This window comes from Euphorbia lathyris, chromosome 4 (genome assembly GCF_963576675.1).
Source record: "Euphorbia lathyris chromosome 4, ddEupLath1.1, whole genome shotgun sequence".
NCBI lineage: Eukaryota > Viridiplantae > Streptophyta > Magnoliopsida > Malpighiales > Euphorbiaceae > Euphorbia > Euphorbia lathyris.
This window is the reverse complement of record NC_088913.1, coordinates 95,988,924-96,009,725: the sequence shown is the minus strand read 5'-3', so window position 1 is coordinate 96,009,725 and position 20,802 is coordinate 95,988,924. Positions and strand designations below refer to the sequence as shown.

The 20,802-nt window shown below is 34.2% G+C and overlaps 1 long non-coding RNA gene across 1 annotated transcript; it reads left to right on the top strand.

Annotated features, from left to right (window-relative positions):
- The first annotated feature begins 1,452 nt into the window (after positions 1-1,452).
- LOC136225687 (uncharacterized) lies at positions 1,453-2,169 on the top strand. Its single transcript, XR_010687230.1, has 3 exons — positions 1,453-1,696; positions 1,778-1,895; positions 1,991-2,169. It is a non-coding gene; the product is annotated as an uncharacterized lncRNA (long non-coding RNA).
- Positions 2,170-20,802: the final 18,633 nt, after the last annotated feature.

Sequence of the window (20,802 nt, the reverse complement as noted above, 5' to 3'; positions counted from 1 at the left end):
GTCGCACCCTGGCTTTCGGTTTTTCGCAGGTCGGGGTGCGTGGCCGGCTCGATCTGCCTTTTTGTGTTTTAAGGTTTCGAGTCGCCACCAATCATCACTTAGAAATACGTGGGCGGGCGCGATTGGTCGCCCTATCTGTTTGGATTGACTCTGTATGGTTTGGTTTTGATAAGGATGGTCTTCGGAGAGATTTAGGTTCGTTTTTCCGGTTACCTATAGGGAAGAGATGTGATCTCACCCTACCCCGCCCGACATATCGGTACTATTGTGATATTATGTGTTTGCTATTCGTTTTGTTTTAAATTGTTTATGAAACAGGCACTCGTGGGTTTAGGGGTTATTGATTTTAGGTTTGTTTTAATTGGAGATTACGTATATAACATACACGTAATTGTATTTATCGAATTAAAATCTAATTTTACCATCGTACATCACATATACCATAAGTAAAATATGAATTTTAATAAGAAATATTTTAAATGTATTATTAAATTCAAATGATATTTTCCTATCGATTTGAATTAATTTGGTTAAATCATTGATTTGAAATAACATCTCGAATTGATTTATTTCGACTTAGAACTACGTACATATTATACACATAATTTTATTTTATTGAATTAAAATTCCTTTTCTATTTTACGTATATCACATACGATATAAATAGAATTTATGTTATAATAAGTAATGTTTTAAACATCTTTTCATAAATTCAAACGACGTCACATCAATTTGCTACGGGTTTGATTATCGAAATTGGAGCCGATTTATTTTGATTTTAGAATCGTGCATATCACATATGCATGATATGTTTATATTATTTATTTGATCTAACGAATTATGTGCGTATAAATTTATATAAAAATAGATAGGATTAACACTTAACCAAATAGGAACTCATAGCACACGAAAAGAATTAAATTAAACAAAAATTGAACTAAAATATAAAACAAAGAACCTCGTTAAGATGAATTAAGGTGCTTTGGGATTTAATTAGAATTGGGATTAATAAAGGAAATTAATGGTAGTGTGAGGGGTTAAATTGAAAAATGAAAATAAACGCATTCAAGTTTATCAGCTAAATAAATCGAGAGGGGCGAAATGTAACTAGAAGGGGTCAAATTAAAGCAAATAAAAATAAGAGGAGTCAAATTAATAAAATAAATAAACAGGGAGGGGCGAAATGTAATTAGGAATGGTCAAATTGAAGCAAACAAAATAAACGGGGTCAAATATATGAATTAAATAAACAGGGAGGGGCAAATATAATTTAGATGGGTCAAATTAAAATATGCAGGGATCTGATCTAAACAATTAGAATAATGGGGGCTAAATTCACAAATTAATAAAATGAGAAAGGGGGTAATGTGGGATTCGCAGGGGTAATTTTGGAATGTAAAATTATAGGGTATATATTTGGATATTAGGGTTTTATTTCTCATTTTTGTACAGCAGCCTCCTCTCTTCTTCCTCATTACCTTCCTTGCGCTTCTACCTCAGAAAAACACAGCTCCCTGCCATGGACGCCGGTTTGTTTCCGGTCACCTTTCTGTCATTTGCTCACTACTCCTCTTCTTACCGAATGTGCAACCAGGACCTACGGAATCCGGCTGAATCCCGTCATGGTGCTGCCCTGCTCCGTCAGTTTCTGTCTTTCTTATTTGCTCTTCGTCACGATGTCTTTGCCATTTACACGGTGAGGATCTTGCTTCTCTTCTTTTGACTTTCTTTTTTCTTTTTTAGCTTGCATATCTCTGATCTGCATTTTTTCATGTAGATCTGCTCATTCTGAACGCCATTGACGGTGGTCAGAGGTGGACGGAGGAAGACCGGTGGCCGATGACGGTGGAGTCCGGCGGTGCACAATGGTTCATGGCGGGTTTTCTATCAGCAAGGTAAAAATCTAAGAGCCCTAAACCCAGCTTATCATCCATCAATCTATTTTATTTTTCTCTTGAAACTTATTTGCTCATCTACTTGTCATTTACAGGAAATGAAAGATTAAAATCAAGAAGATTACCAACACAAGGGTAACAATCATGTAGAAGAAGACATGCTTTTGTTTTCTTTATCTTTAGTTTTAGATTTATATTCCTGTGTTGATCCGTTATTGTTTTCTTTTTGGTTTCTTTGTTTTAACACAAAATAAAATTTGAGTGGTTATGAACATATTATCCTTTTGGAAACAGAAAATGATTTTTTAGAAATCTTTTGATTTTGAACTCATTGTTTTTCTTTTACAGTAACTCATAGTCTCAAAGACCACAAAGTAAAGGTTTTTCCGAAACTGCAAATAATAAAGTTTGTATTTAAGCAACAAGTAAAAGGAGTAGTATAAATGACTAAATATAAATGGATTTGTGAACTCAGATCATCTTAAAGTATACAGGCCAAACTAAGCAGGGTTGAAATATCTATTGATGGAAGACTGAGTATACTCGGATGAAGATGATTCAGAAGCCACAACTACTGATTCGGAACTGTGTACTCGCAACTGATCAAACTGTCTGACAAGCCGATTACTCTCGCGAAACCACAACCGTTTAATGATGGCGTCTGCGCGAATTGTATCCATTAGTATGTATGCATGATTTTATATGCATGATTCGTGTTGTGTGCGTTTATTTATTTACGATTATAAGATAAGAAGAACAAACGTTAGTTCTATTTACACGTATCACAACATCTCTCTTCCACCCTTATTCCTCCACACACTCGATGGTTCAGGTCTCTTTCCTAGGATTTTGGTTTTTGGCTCACATTGCGGTCCAGGGAACGCGTGATGCCGTCGATTATTGCGGGAAAGTAAATCACCCATCAGACAACACAGTTCGTTTTGATATATCCACGTTCAGTGACTAAGAAATCGACCAAGTTGGATTGTCCTTTTAGAATAACTCGTCTTCTGTCCTTTTTGTGAGACGCATTAATTTGGGTTTTGACTCCCTTTGAGCGTATCTCAGTTTTTAGACGTGGTTCGAGTTATTCTTCTAGTTCAATCGTTCGTTATTGTCTATTATTCGTTCCCCTTTTTATTCACGTGGATTCGTGTCTCGATTTTTGGATTACAACGGGATCTTTTTGGATCTATCGAGAGACGTAACGATGCGTTTGTTTAGTGATGGAATCACTTTTGGATTTTATTTTAGGGAACGAACTCATCGCGTAACGTGTTTGTTCTTAGCGTCGAGAATTCGTTTGCTCAATTTGCTACATGAAAAGATGGCGAGTCTTATTTGAGCGCACGGTAATCTTTCGGCTAACAACAATCCTTTATCCTTTCCAATCTACGGGATACGTCACCTTAGCGTGGTTATAGAAAATCAACGTTTCGTTGAATCACGTGTTTATTCGAAGCGAGGATATCACCGCTTTCTTTCCTTTAGGCGCGAGTTTAAGCAAACACGTATATCGGGCCATATTTCTTGCAGTTTTGGTAACGGTCGAAATGATCGAGTCGTTAGTCAAAGCCCGCAGTCTCGTCCATATGGCGCAATTATATGGTTTGGCTCAATTCGGCTTCGAGATTTTAAACGGGGTATATAATCGTTCGAGACACGTATTCAACGGCATTGGTTTATTTTCTTTAACTACCCTTGGGATTGATATATATCGTAGACTCGGGATGATTTTTGGTTGTTTAGTTCATTTTCTTTTTCCTTTTCTTTTATTTTCTTAGTCACCTTTGCAGACACATCCATTTCTCTTAAGAACAACTCGAGGCATAACGCAAAAGCTCGACTTTTATTCGGAAGGGACGGGCTACTTGTGCGAAACTTTTCGCATTACGACAGGGTCATTCAAGACAAAAATGTTCTTTATTTTCGTTTCTTCATGATCTCGTTTTATCTCAATTTATTTAAAGAATGTGAATAACGGCTACTGTTAACATAGACTTTTGTATCGAAATGTAATTATCCTTGACACCGAACCGATTCATACTAATACGTGCTTACGTCATAACGCATTTCCTAAACACGTGCCTTCGTCGGGACACCGAACGGGACAAGGCGGGTCGCACATGTTCATTCATATGAGATGACTAAGTCGTCTTTAGTTCAAATCGTTTCAATGTTTTTAGGGTAATTCGTATGTCGATTCATGAGTATATATTAATGCATCGTCTCATTTTCTTTACATAATTTAGGATTAGACACGTATCATGGCGGTTTGAAAACACGAACTGATTCATTTATCACATCAAAAATAGTAACGGGTAATCCTATGGAAACTTCTAAGGCTACTATATGCTGACACGGCTGACCGCGGGACCTCACAAGACCGCACAGATTCGCCCCTAACGAATGGATGGGGACCCTCTGGCGCCTTACTGTAAGGGGGAACTTACGCTAGCCTCTTTCGAGCGACGAATGGACTCTCGCTAGAGGTTTCGCAGAAATTACCCAAAGGGTTTGCAATAATGCACATGTATGCATACGAAAAGAAGTAAAACGATCCGTCCCCGTTAAGGGCTTAATACACGCCTTCCGAAATCAAATTTCTCGCTTCCCCAGCAGAGTCGCCACTTGTTAGACGAGGTGTCGCGGCCTAATCTCTCGGGCGGATCGGGGGGTGGACAACCTCATGGCGACGTAAGCGGTGATTGGCGCCGAAAGCAACCAATCGTGGAATCAAGCTGCTCGGCAGGACCGGAGCTCGGAGATATGGAAGAGTCGCCACCCACGAATGGAAAAATGAACACCGATCCCTTGCGGGAGACCGGTGTGGGTTCGGGAAACTTAGGTACGAGCCGAGAAGGCTAGCTCCTTTCCGGAGAAAGGCTACTAGGCACCTCGACATCGCCCGGTTATGAACCACCGGCCTCCTACTCAGCATGTTAGGCGATAACGGACTAATCGTATACTTCTTTAAGTTTAAAATTCATTTGAAACCCTTTTCTTTCTCTTTTTAGAAATCATTTTGAGCATATATTATTGAAAAGCCACATCAGTAAAAAATCACCCATTTATGTTATACATACACAGAGAGGGGAAAGGAAGAAGTGATTTATTTACAGCTTATTTACATGTCATGTTGTGTGTTTATACTACACTAACTTATTCCCCCCAAAACGAATTTATTTACATGGTTCGCACTTTAATCGTCGTTGGAACGATTTAGGTGCGTTTTAAAGCCTCGTTTGATGAAGTTTACCCGAATCACCGTTGGAACGACTCGAGTATTTGAAAACGTTTGAGATAAACCTTTTAATGAGAAAACGTGGTTAAACATACAAGTCAATTTTATTTTGTACAAATCCTTTAAGAAAATGATTCAAAAAAATTCTATTATTCTCAACGGAAACGATTTTAATTACAATGATCCTTTAATCCGCCTACGGATTAAGGTTTTAAAACGTGGTGTTTTGAAGACGATTTGAAATATTAACAAGAATGACTCTATTTATTTACATTTAGAAATCCAAAAAACTCATTAGTTTAAATAATTCAATTGAAAACTCTCTTTTTGTGATTTATTTTCCCCACCTCTTTAATGGACTCTCTACCTATTATAATTACAATAATAAACACCTTTAAACTAATATTTACACTCAAATAAAGCCCATTTGAAACATGGACCCATGAATGGGCTCAAAGAATAAAGAGAATAATTTATACATACATATATACATTTAAATCAAAAATAGAATATGAAAAATAAAAGTTAATACAAAAGGAACTATATGTATATAAAAATAATAGGTACAATATATCTATACTTTGAAAATGCGAAAATAGTAAGTAAATCATATAACTAAGAAAATAATTCTTATTCAAAAATAATTTTATTCAATAATCATTAAAATAACCCAAATGTTCCAAAACTATACATATACATAACTAATATAGCTTTAAATACCAAAAACACCGTATGCTAATATATATTAATTATTTCCCAAAATACCAAATAACTAACATTTAAAACATAATCCAAATTAATAAAAAGGAATGCATATATATACTTATACTTATATCGAAAAATGGAATAAATAATAATATACAAATATTCTAAAATAATTATATATGCTAAAGTTCTAAAATAATTTGAAAAGCATATATTACATAACTATACATATATATACTAAGGATTAAAAGCTTAAAAGTTGAGAAAAAGGGACTGAAATGACATTTTTTTACGTTTTGGCAGATTTACCGATGGAAAATCCGACGGTAAACAGCATTTAGGACAGAATCGGTAAATTACAGCAGCACTCCTAAATGTTTCCAGATTTATTCAAAAGCTTTAAATTAAATCTAATTCAATCGTTTTGGATTTCCGAACTACCAAAAATGGATCATAGTTGAAAACGGAAATTCCTAAAACGATGTTTTTATTTTAAAACATTATTTGAAAAGTTCTTTTAAATTAAAAACTTATAATTACAACGTTTTCGATAGCCGAACTACCTTTTTATCGTATCACGGTTCGTATTGGGATATCAAAACGAGGTTTTTTATTTTAAAACAAAACCGATTTTTATTTAACATGAAACGAAAATTAAATAGATACGCTAATTAAATAAAATGTGACAAAATAAATAAATAACTAGATGAATAAAAAAACTATAGCATAAAAAAAATAAATAGAAGAAGAGAATAAATTAAATAAAATAAAGAATCTAGTCCTCGGATAATACCTTTAAATTCGGTATCTGACAGTCGAAGCCGATTGATTCCACAAACCACGGGCTCCCGTTTTTATGAAAAATTTAGTAAAAATTGAACTTAGGAAATTTGGAGATTTTCAATTTTTAGGAAAAAAAATGTTTTCTCCTAAAAAAATCAACTTTCTCTCTCTAGAAAATGTTCTATTGTGAGAAGCTCTCCCTCCATTTCCTCTTCTTTTTTTGCATGGAGATCCGTGCCTTTTATAGGCAAACGGGTCCCCGGACCAATGGGCGACGCCCAAAAGAAATTGGGCATCGCCCATTGGGGTTGGGCGGCCGCCCAACCTTGTGTTGGGCTACCGCCCACCCTTGTTGGGCGGCCGCCCAACAAGAGTTGGGCGATCGCCCAACGCGAGGTTGGGCGCACGCGCCCAACCTTCGTCGGGCGTTCGCCCAACGTTCGTTGGGCGTTCGCCCGACGTGGTAAGACGCCCGCCCGACAACCCTCGGGGCGTGCCTCGCGCCGTCGGGCGTGCGCACCCCGCGGCCGCCGAGCGCGCGTTCCGCGCCGTCGGACGTTCACACGTCGCGGCCGCCGAACGCGCGCTTCGCGCTACCGGGCGTGTGCGCTCAGCAGCCCATGAGAGCGCGCCCCGTGCCACCGGACCCGGGCGTTGCTCGGACGTCGAGAGCGTGCCACTCGCGGTGCGTCCGACGTACGCCGAGCGCACGTCCCGTGCCGCCGAGCGGGCGTTCGACCATTGTCGTCCGCGTGTTGGATGCCGCGAAGCACCCGCGCCGTGCCTCTAATTTTCCCTTGCTTATTATTCTTTATATATTTTTCAAAATCTTCTGGAATCAATCGCTTCAACTATCTTGTTTTCAGGTTTTCGTCACAGGTCCTCCGACTCGGTGTCTACACCTACCTTTCTTCACCTTCATAGAATGAACCATCTCCTGGGCGATAACCACATTACCCATCATCTGCCTGCCAGGGACAAAGCTACCCTAGTTTTGGCTAATAATCCTAGGAAGGATAATCCGGAGTCTATTGGCTATAATCTTAGTAACAGCTTTATAAATAACATTACAAAGACTGATAGGTCGCATTTGCAAAAAAGAAGAAGGATTATCAACTTTAGGGATTAGAACCAGGAGGGTTTTATTAACCATATTGATGTCAATGGAGCCCCCAAACACCCCTAGGATAAAGTTGTAAACACCTTCCTTGACCGTATCCCAGTGTTTATGGTAAAAACTCGCAGGAATACCATCGATCCCAGGAGCTTTAGTAGCTCCAATACTGGAAAAGGCAAGATCAATCTCTTTCAGGCTAACAGGACGAAAAGCTTCTTCCCTAACATCCTCCTCTAATCTTGGAAAGGGAATCCCAGAATGAGCTCTACTCAGATCCACCTCTTCGGCTTCAAAGAGGTTTTTATAGAAGTCGAGAGCAAGGCGGTGAATGATTTCCTCCTCATAAATCCAATCTCCCTTGGAATCTTTAATAGCGTCGATTCGATTTCTCTTCCTCCTGATAATAGTAGAGAGGTGGAAATATCTAGTATTCCGGTCGCCATCTTTAATCCAAGCTTTCCTAGACTTCTGGAACCAGAGGAGCTCCTCCTGTCTGAGCACTGCTTCCAACTCATTCTGGAGAGATCTAAGCTGACAGCTCAGACTGTGCTTGAAACGAAACTCCAAACAGCGCTGAATCCTATCCATCCTTCTCAATAGATTATTTTTCCTTCGAATAATATGGCCAAAGATGTTTTTATTCCATCTTTCCACCTTCCTTTTGAACTCCTTTGCTGCTAGAAGAACATCAGGATGGGGGTGCCAATTATCTTTAACAAAGTTCTCAAACCCAGGATGGGCATCCCAAGCAACGAGGTACCTAAAAGGTCTGTTCCCTTTCAGCCTATTACTCTTAACCATTCTAACCAGAATAGGACAATGGTCAGAATGCCGGAAAGGAAGATTCAACACGTTCATTTCAGGAAATCTGTATAGAGCAGCCACATTCACATAAGCTTTATCCAATCTAACAAACACACTATTCCTTTTCCAAGTGAACTTATGACCAGCAGCTCCCAAATCAGAAAGCTCGCATAAATCCATATTTTGCTTATGATTAAGGCAACGGTTAACATAATGATTACCCCCCCTTTTGATCACTCATGAGAGCAATACCATTAAAGTCATCGGCAACAATCCAAGCATCCACCATGCTAGTGCTGATAGAATACAATTGCTCCTAGAGACGTTTACGGTTAGAAAGAATCGGATCAGCATAAACAAAAGTCACACCTGGATAACAAACCTTACTATGGATGCATTGTTTATTCAGATTAATAATATCAATTCTAATCCGATTTGGCTTCCAAAAAAGCCAAATCCCCCCAGCTCGACCAGTAGCCTCTGATCTGATACAACTCCAAGACTTAAATTTACTCACCACCTCATCAGCCTTAACCCCACTAACCTTAGTTTCGAGAAGGGCAAAACAAGAGGGATTAAACTGCTTGATAAGATCGTTAACATGAATGCGGGTAGCCTTACTAGCTGCACCCCTAACATTCCAAACGTAAAAATCCATCAGAAAAGAGGAAACTGATCAAGACCCAAACCTTAGGCAAGGTACTTGTTAGGGGCTCCTGAGAGCCTAAAGGAAGTGCCCTCCGGCCCTCTCTTATCCCAAGACCCCAAAGAATTCTGGCTCTTTTTAGGGTTAGCTTTAGGTTTCTTTAATTTCAATTTGTTAACTCCCATAGCTTTCAAAGAAGGACAATCCACAGGAGTTTTAGAAGAATTGACTTTAATGGTTGATACTCCACCTCTAGAACCAATGACCAGGGAGTTTACCTTAGAAGTAGCTTTAGGGTCGAAGAGAGGGTTGATAGAGTCGCCCAGGATGGAGTCCTGCACGGCAGATTCCAGGCCCGACATACTTGACTCCAAATGCTAATTAGATAAGGCATTATCCTGACTCACATCAAGAGCCAGGATACCAAATCTCGATCCTGATCCGGAAGTAGAAGAAACATCAGCACCAGACTTGGTATCAGGGGGCTTAACCTTGATTTCAGGATTAATCTGCATAGAGTGCAACTTCTTACTGATGTCAGGGCTCTGGTTACGAATAGTAGCAACATGAGGCTTACGTCTAGCCATCCTTTTGGCCAGCATCCAAGGACCAAAATTCTTTTCTTCAATCTGAGGCTCAGCTCTACCTATGATAGGCACCACCATCTCATCAACCGCCTTCCATCTCCTAGGGCAACCCTCAAAGGTATGGCCAAACATGCCACACTCAAAACAAATATTGTGAATCCTTTCATATTCAATATAAAAGACTTTATTTCGAATGTTGAATTTGGACAGAAGAGGTTTAGCCAAATCAATATCTATACAAACCCTGTCAAACTTGCCTCTTTTTGCCCCAACAGTAGTTTCATCAACATGGTGGACTTTTCCAACTAGGCCACCAATTTTATTCAGGAATCTTTCATTATAATACTCTATGGGAAGACCTGGGAATCTAACCCAGGTAAGGATCCTGTTAACTGAACAGTCATGAGGGTCAAAGTTTGGAACCCAAGGTCTCAAGGCCAACACATGATTGGATATGATATAAGGGCCACCATTGACAATTCTATTATAATCCTCAGCCTTTGTGAATTTGATGACATAATAGTCATTTTCCAGGTCAGTAATGGTGACCTTCACTTTACCTGCCCATTGAGCTTGAATCCTCTGAGCAAAATATTTAAAACTTATTCTTTTACCAAGAACCGTGACAATTAAAGACAGATTCCATTTTGATCTCAAGACACGTTTGTCTTCAGAAGAAAGACGGATCACCGGAAATAGCGGATCATCTTGCTCCCCTTCCTCCTTAGTATCCGAGTCAGAAAACTCCATCTCAGAAATAGCCTTTCTACTATCATATTCCACCATGGGATCTTCCACTATAACTTCAGACCTTTAAAATATCAATTATATCTACATATTAATTATTACTAACAAAATTACAAAAATTATTTTAAAATGCTAAAAACTAAATTTGTTATGTATAACTTAATCACAAATTTTTTTCAAACGGTCGTCATTAATATAGTTACAAATAATCAACCAAAAATTTACGAAACTACTTTAATTTATCGACAAACTTGTTTGGAATGTCTGATGTGACAGTTAAATGACAGTCAAATCCTATTTTTTTAAATCTTTGATAGCGCATGTCTAAAATTGATCTTTCTTAGAAACATTAGAGTTAAATTTGTACCATTTCATATGTAGGGCAAAATCTGCGCTTCCTTTGAAAAATTATAGAGGTTAGATAAGGTAAATTACACTCATGGCTACTGAACTTTATCCTTTTTAACGATATGGTCACTGAACTTCAATTTTTAACGTTAAAGCCACTTAACTTTAGACTTTTTAACACCGGTGGCTACAACGACCGTTGACCGGTATTTCTTACCGGTGTTAAAAAGTGTAAAGTTGAGTGACCATAACGTTAATAATTGAAATTCAGTGGCCATAACGTTAAAAAATGTAAAATTCAAAAGCCATGAGTGTAATTTATCCAGATTAAAGGCTCTTATTCCATTTTATTTTATTAAGAATCTCTTACCTCTTATTTCATCTGGGGCTATAAAATATGAGGATTGTCCCGTTTATGCATCCTTCATTTTTCTAAAAGAGGAAGAAACATTTTAACCTCCCTTATCTTTTCCATTTTTATTGATTAGGTTTGAATTTTTCAATTTCAATAAATTGAAAAATCATCTACTTATAACTATATCATTTTTTTTGCAATATACTTATAACTATATCGAGGGCGAGCCTTGGCGCAACGGTAAAACGTTGTTGTCGTGTGACCAGAGGTCACGGGTTCGAGTCTTAGGGGCGGCTTAAATTGGCAAGGGAAGGCTTGCCCCCAATACACCCTTGTGGTGGGACCCCTCCCCGGACCCTCGCTCAGCGGGGACGCGTAATGCGACCGGGCCGCCCTTTTTTTTTTATACTCATAACTATATCATTAATTAAGATTTTTTCTAGTGAAATTAATATTAAATTCAATAATCATTTCTAATTAATTTGTGATATATTTTCTATATTATAAGCAAGGCAGACAAGTTAGGTGTTGTTTGATAAAACTGAAAATTAAGTGCTGAAAAAATAAGTACTGAATTTTAAGTGTTGAAAATATTAAATGATTTAATTTTTTTTAAAAATATATAAGTTGATAATGTTTAACTTAAAATGATAAGTTAAATATTTTGACTTATCAAAATAAGTGGTTTTTAACTTAATTAACTAATTTAAGTGGTGGAAAAACAACCGTTATTAAACACACTTAAATTAAATAAGTGCTTAATATTTTAATTTAAACAATTAAGTGCTTTATCAAACAAGGCCTTAGTAAGTTAATTTCTGCTAATATATTCCTTATATATAGGTTAGTTTATATATATTGGGTATTTGGTGGGATTTTTCGAGGATTTCTATGAGTATTTTTAAAGGACGAGACGAGGATTCCTACGATTCGGGAGACTAATCCCACTCCATTCAAATTTAATCATCGGGAATAAAATTGCCCCTCGCCCCGAATAATTCGATGATATCCTCTCACGTAGATTCGGATTCCTGCAGTTTTCGTGAAATCATATGTTGTAATCCCTACATATGAAGCGTAGGTAACAAGATTATGACTTCGTATAATGTTCATTAATAATGACCGAAAATTGATTTTATTTCCAAACGTTAAAGGTAAAATTAGTACAACTTATAAAAGTAAAATTATTATTAGTTGCCAGATAAAACTATTTTATATCTTGGTCCCATTTGGTAAACAACCTTTTAGAGTAAAATTAGAGGTTTCAGTCAGTTTAGAGGTTTTGACTAGTCAAACTTCTAATAGTGGTATTTGGTGAAGAGAGGTTTGAAATAGCTTATTGGGTCCAAAAGGCTCATTCTGAAAAAGCTCATTTTATGAGCTTTTTCAATTAGTTTATTGCTCCATCTCTTTTGATTGACATTTTTACTCCCAATTTCTTTAATCTCAAATAAATGTTTTACCATATCCTTATTTGTTATTTACAGAAACAATTATTAACAATCAGCTAAGTTTTACCAAATAAGTTTTCACAATTCGCTAATCAAATAAGCTAACAAAAAAAGGTAATGAGCTAACAACTATTTGTTAAACATGGCCTAAGGCCTGTTTGATATTAGCCTTTTGAGGTAAACTTAGATATTTGAGCCATTTTACAGGTTTTGACTAGTCAAACCTCTAATAGTGGTGTTTGATGAATAGATGTTTGAAATATCTTATTGGATCCAAAAAACTGGTTTTATGAGTTTTTCAATTAGGTTATTGCTCTATCTTTTTTTTATGACGATTTACCTGTCATTACTACTCTTTAACCTCAAATAAATTTTCCAAACAGGACCTAAAATAGTTTTTTTTTTATTTAGAAATAAAAGATCGTCTTTTTATTTGCATATATATTAAAAACACAAAGATTATGTACAATTATTTCTATATCTTTTTGCATATAATACAAAGGCAAAAAGCATGATCAAGTCTTGGTCTTTTATTTTTTTCATTAAGTCTTTAATTTTTTATTTGAATGCATTAAGTCCTTAATTATTTACTTTTAGTCTCATTAAGCCCTTGATGATAAAAAAAAATTACACAAAAAATTCGGTTAACAGACTGGTATTCATTGCATCTGCATTTAGAATTTGTATTTTTTCACTGTTTAAAAAAAAATTGGATATGTAGGCCATGTTTGGTAAAAAGCGTTTTGGGATAAAAAGAGCGGTTTTGACCAACTTTAGCGGTTTGACCATTAAAACCGCCGATTGGAATGTTTGGTGGAGAGAGGTTTGGGAGAGAGTTTTGGGATGAAGACGCTAATTTAGAAAAAGCTCTTAAAATGAGTTTTTTCAATTAGCGTTTTGCAATATTAAAATTAGTGGACTTCTTTACCCCTAATGGATAGACTTCTCCTCTTCTCCTACGCCAAAATTAAAAAAGAAATGCCCTTATTTGTATTTTTGCATAAACCGCTATTATCAATCAGCTAATTTTTACCAAACAGGTCTACACAAACAGCTAGTCAAATCAGCTAATGTAATCAGCTAACAGCTAATTCCCAAACAGGACCGTAACGTGACTATAAAAAAAACTGTAAAAAATATTTTTTAATAATTTCAAACACATATAAAGTTAATAACGTTTTTTTAACAAAATTACATATTCACAATTTACTAATTCAACTTAATCAGACAAAAAAAAAGAAGACTTAATCTATCTAAATGATGAATAACTTAATGAATAGAAAAAAATGAAAAATCTAGTCATGCTTTTTTCCTAATAGAAATGGAGGGTAGGTAAAACCAACGGTGGCCATAAGCCCACGTGGACGACTCACATCGCTTGGAAAGTTTCACTACATATTATTTTGCCTTAATTTAATACATCATTTGCTCCCTCAATTTGTCCAAAATAGTTGATTGGCCTCCTGAACTTTCAAAGTGTCTCGATAGTCTTCTGAACTTAGATAAAATATTCAGTTAGCCCCCTAAATTTTTGTAAAATGTAATCAATTAATGATTCGGTTGTAAAAAAGTAGGTCAAATGAGGAGAATAGGTTACACGTGCCTTATAATGTTATTACATACTTCACAAAATAGATTAAAACATATTAAACATAATCTTGAGGGTAAAGTTCAAATAAAACCCTTGTGGTTTCACTAATTTTCAGATAAAGGACTATGGTTTACTTCTTGTCAAAACGAGGATTGAAGTTTTTAACTTTAACAAAATAAGGACTTTTTTATTGATACTATTAAAATCACCTTTGACGACTTTAAAAATGATATATTTTAAGAACTACTAATATTCTAAGCAACTTTAATTCTTCAACTTTTTTATTTTGAGATTGTTTAGATGATGTTTGGTAAAGAGAGAGAAAGTTAATGTTTAGAGAGAGAAAGTTCCAAAAAAGATGATTTTCGAAAATCGAAAATGTAGTTCCATAGAAAATATGACATTGAACAACTTTAATTCTTGAAAATTTTCGTTTTCAGATCGTTAAAGATGGTTTTAATAGTATTAATCCAAGTTTGAAACCTCAATTCTTGATTTGATAAAAAAAGTAAATCACAGTCCTTTATCTGAAAATTAGTGAAACCACAGAGGTTTTATTTGAACTTTACCCTAATTTCTAATATTATAATCGCATACCCTGACTTTGGTCGTTTTACATTTTTAAAATGCGTGCAACATATCTTCCACATTTAACTTACTTTTGTACAACCGAATGATTAATTAATTATATTTTATGCAAGTTTAGGGGGCTAACTGAACATTTTATGCAAGTTCAGAGAGCTATCGATATACTTTAAAAGTTCAGAAAGCCAATCAACCATTTTGATTAAGTTTGGGGAGCAAATGATGTATTAAGCCCACTATTTTTATTTTGACTCTTACCTCGCACAAACTTCTTCTGTAGGTTAATTTAGAGAAAGGAAGAAAAACCATTATGGTTTTAATTTTGAAAATACTTACCTGTGTGTATTTTTTAATTATAAATAGATGCGATATAGTTTTACGGATTTACAGATGGATATTTAGGGGGTTGGTTCATAAGAGGTAAAGGAAAATGAATCAAAGAAGAGAAACTAAATGAAAGGAAAGGAATAAACATTAATTCCCCATGTGTTTGGATATATTTAGGAAAAAGAGTTCAATTTCAGACCTTTGGAATTTTTGAACTTTCAGATTTCTAGAATTTCGAAAAATTCTGAAACTTCAAAATTTAAATTCTGAAAATTTTGGAATTTGAATCTTAAAATTTTTGAAACTCTGGATTTTTAGGAAATTTAAAATTCCAGAATCTAAAATTTTAAAAATATTTTTAAACCAAATAGGGAATGAGAATCCAATTCCCTACAAGGCGTGGAGTAATGGGCTTAACCTAAAGTGAGAAAACACATAATCTAAAATGGATAAAGGGAATGAAACTTTCGCATTCTCATTTTTATTCTTAAAGACCCCAAACCAAACGCCCGCTTATAGTATTTTTTTTCTTACAAATGTAATTTGGTGGTTTGCAAAAAAAAATATATTTTTTTTATTGCCTTTATTAAAATAAGAATTTTCAAGAATTGAACTTGTTAGATATCATATTTATTATGGAACAAAAAAATCTATTTTTCAAAATCATTATTTTTAGAGTTTTTTCTCTCTAAACATTAACTTTCTCTCTCATAATTGACCCTGTTAGCGATATTTTACAAATTAGTCCAAATTTGATAATTTTTTAAATTTTGAAACTAATTATATTTGGGCTAATAATTTGTCAAATATTACAATTTTAGGATCGAGTTAGTACCTAATTTTCAATTAACATGTCTATCATATTCAGGAACCAAATTGAAACCTTAATTTGAAAATAAACTATCTCAAAATAACCATTAACTATCTCAAAATGGAAAATACACGAATTAAAATCGTTTAGAGCCATATTTCGAGTGGAACTATGTTATCGATTTTCTATTTCCCGAGTTTTTTCCTTCTAAACTGCCAGCTTCTCTAACTAAACCAAACATTTAAATGGTCTCTAAATCAAAAAGGTTTACTAAGTAAAATTACTGAGAATAACATTTCTATTAGTTTTATAATTAAGAGTTATATGGTATTGGAGTGGTTAAATAATAATAAATATAAAATTTAATGATTTTTATGTCCGGTTTTAAATTTTGGAGGCTAAAAAATTGAGACATAGGAGTAATTTATCTAATTAATTATACCTTAATTATTTTTTTTTAAGAAAATTTACATAGAAATTCATATTTTAAAAATGATGAACAACTATGTAACCATTTAAATTATTATTATAATATATTTTAAAGAGTTCTAATCCTAGCCACGACAATGGGGCTCTGGCCTAAAAATGCTAAAGCTAAGCCCACTATTAGGCGGGCTCAGGTCAGATTGGACCTATTTTTTAAGATCTAATTTCAAGTCGTATCCGATTAAATCCGATTAATTTCAAACAAAAATACATCTAACGTTTTAGGCCAGGAGTAATTTTATCCCTAACGTCTAAAATGGTGCAATTTTACCCCTAACAATGGAAGCCAAGAGCAATTTTGTCCCTAACGTTGATAAATTGGGTCAATTTCAGAAATAATTCAGCAAACTATTTTCTCGGTCATGAATCTTGTCATCTGAAAAAAAAATATGTTGGGATGTGAAAAAAAAAAGATATATTGTTTTTGTACGAATTAGAAAAAAAATTAAGAAATTCGCTGAATTTATAAATATTAATCTCCGATTCTATTATTAAATTATAAAAGAACAAGCAATCCTTTTTTTAGAACGGATTGTTATATAATTGGTGCAGAATAAGGATCAAAATATTTATGTCTTATAATAGTGTCTGAAATTGATCCTAACGTTAGGGTGTAAATTTGGTATTGGTTTCCAACATTAGGAGTAAAATTGCATCATTCTAGATGTTAGGGGTAAAATTGCTCATGATCCAAAATGTTAGGGGTATTTTTGCATCTTAACCCTATTTTTTATCAAATAAAAATTAAAATTACTTTAATAAATATTTAATATATAAATATATAATGGCTTAAGGTGTTATTGAGCCCCTAACCTATTCAAAATTTTATCATTTGGCCCCTGACCTATTATTCGGTCACATTTGGCCCTTAACTATTTCCAATTGGTGAAATTTCACCAAATTTAGATGGAGACTTGACAACACCATTATCCCCCCTCATATATAATGATATTTTGACATATGAGTGTGACATGTCACACGTCTTATAGTTTATTTGTCACATAAACTCTCTTATGTAAAAATAATTAATTAAATTAAGAAAGAAAAACAAATAAAAACAAATCTATGAACTCAAATTTATCAAATTTAAGTGTTAAAATACCGTCACGTGTTAATAGAATAACAATTATGTTAAGTTTCTATTTAAATTGGGCGAAATTACACCTATTGGGATAGGTCAGGGGGCAAAAAACAAAATTTTGGATAGATCAAGGGCCAAACAGTATGTTTTGTCATATATAACTAATATTAATAGGACGGATCGAGCCGGTCGATCCGTCTTATTTATATAAATCTCAAATCCACCAATGGAATAAGCGGATTTTAGACCTAATATAACTTTTCTTTGTTCAAACATGACTCCTCGAACGCGACTCTAGACGTACCAAATGAGTATCCGGGTCTGTAAACAGGTCGAAATAATGATCGGGGATTACTTAATTAATTAATATTTTTATTAATGTAGATTGGATTTGTGGCAGAAGGAAAAGAAGAATCAAAGATAAAAATAGAAAATGCAAATGGTGTAGATGATCAACAAATGGTACTTAGGAGGAAGTCGGGCTATATCTCGTATCATAATAATTGAACATATTTACGAGTCTGAATATCTGTTTAGATATATGAAAATATTATATTAGATTCGTCTTTAGTTTTCTATTTTGCGCCGGGTTTGAAATTATAAAGATAGGGTGGATTGGTCCGTCTGACTTGATCTCTTAATATTAATTATTATATATTTTTTTGGTAGAAACAGGAAAGGAAATTAATTATTATATATAATTAGAGTTGGTCCTGACAATCCTTGTTGAAAGTCAAAGGAAATATATATGGTGTATGGAGCATAATGCACGAAGACATACTACATAAAATATAATCAATTAATCACTCGGTTGTAAAACATTAACTTAAATGCAGAAGATTAAAAAGTTTAATGTATGCTATTATAACATTAGAGAAGAAAAAAGTAAAACGACAAAGGTTAATGTATGCTATTATAACATTAGAGAAGAAAAAAGTTTTATAGTTAGAACAAGTAAAAACTTCTTTTTTAATCTGTTTATGAATTATGTAATAACATTCTAAACACGTGTAATATATTTTCCGCATTTAACTTACTTTTTTTTTTATGACTGAGTGATTAATTGATTACATTTTACGCAAGTTCAAAGGGCTAATTAAATATTTTATGCAAGTTCAGAGAGCTAAATTGATGACTTTTGAATTAATGTTGCCAAATTTTCTAGAATTTAATGATATTTTAAACAATTTTGATTAATCAATTTGGCAATATCAACAAAAAATACTCGATTTGCAAAAGTCGATAAGCACAATCCTCATTGAAAGTTAAAGGAAATAGACTACCAATAGATATTATGTGTGTTGTGGTCCTAACAAATATCATGGACTCGGATGAATATTACTACTAATTCTATGTAATATTTTTCTTTTTCATATTATTTATTATTTATTTTTACATAAAAATTATTGAATTTTATTCTTTATAACATTAAAATCTAAAATAACAAAAATTCATTATGTAGCTTTGTGTTTTCATAGCTAAATGTTTTAAATTATTCTTCAAGGTTGCGTCCGTTTGATTAGCAATTAATGTTTTTTTTTATAACTTTAGTTTTAAATATTATTAAATTTAGGGTTAAGGTGCAAAAATACCCCTAACATTTTGGGTCAGGAGTAATTTTACCCCTAACGTTTAAAATGGTGCAATTTTACCCCTAAAGTTTATGCACTTCACACACGTGTCATTTTATCAGTAACAAATCACAAACAAATCAGATCTTACAAATAAGTTTATCGACAAACTGAAGTAGTTCAATGTATTTTAGCAATTTTAATAACATAGTAAATATTTTAGTTAGTTTTTTTTTTTTATTAACTTGTAAGATGATGGACTTAAATGTTGACTTTTTTGGGAGGTCATTTGTAACTATATTAGTAACAATATTAATATTTTAGACATAATTGACGTTTGAGATGTCCGATGAGACAATTATATACCAAAAAAAACATTAATATTTTAGACATAATTGACTTTTTTACTTCATTAACATTTCATACTTAATTTTTAAAACAAGTCATATGAAATGTTTAAGATTTAATTTCTCAAACAAACCATGTTTTACATTTAATTTCAACCAAACAATTTGGCATGCCACCAAAAAGATTTTATTCTTTTCCAAACTTACTTCAAAGGCTTCCTATATATATATAATATCCATACAAATCTAAATTCCATAAAGGTATAGCAACTTTGATTTGTTAGTCTTGTGGAATAATTTCTTCCGTAAACACTTTCCTTTTAAAATGACTATATTTCTACTTTTTCTTACTACTTTCTGTTTTCACCTAAGCCATTGTGTCCCCTTTCTTATCCCCAATGTCACTGTAGAAATAAACAACAATGTAGGTCATTACACCAATATAAGTAATGCAATACAAGCCGCCCCAACAAAATCCATTTATCGTTATGTTATCTACATTAAAGAAGGTGTATATTTCGAAAATGTACATGTTCCAGCAGAAAAATCAAACATTACTCTGGTTGGTGATGGAAAGGGGAGGACTATAATCTCCGGTAATTTAAATGAAAAAATACCAGGTGTGAGTATTCAAAATTCTGCTACTCTTAAAATCGACGGCTTCGGTTTTTTGGCGATCAATCTCACTGTGAGAAATACTGCTGGAGCGAAAGGTGGACCAGCTGTAGCCATTCATTCAAGTTCAAAAAATTCTGCATTCTATCGTCTTAGTATTGAAGGGTTTCAAGACACATTATATATCCAGACAGGTCCTCAATTTTATCGCGAATGCGATATTTATGGAACCGTGGATTTTATATTTGGAGAGGGCCCTGCTGTTTTCCAAAAATATCAAATATTGGCTAAGCAGTCTCCAATAAAAAATCAGAAGAATGCTATAACGGCGAATGGTTGTCTTGAAACGATGTCATCATGCGGCTTTTCTTTTCACCAGTGTAATATCACAGGTGACAGTGAATTATTAAGGTCAAAATTACCAACCCCGACTTATTTAGGTCGACCATGGAAAAATGGATCTATAACTGTGTTTATGAAATCCTATATGACATCAGTGATAAATCCAACAGGTTGGTTGGATTGGCCTGGCAAACATCATGGAAAAACAATGTTTTATGCAGAATTTGAGAATTCAGGGGAAGGAGCAGTTGTGAACAATCGAGCGAAATGGCCTGAAATACATCATGTTATAAACAAAAGGACTGCAGAAAAATTTACCGTGTCTACATTTCTGAATGGAGGAATATGGTTACCTAATCTTGGC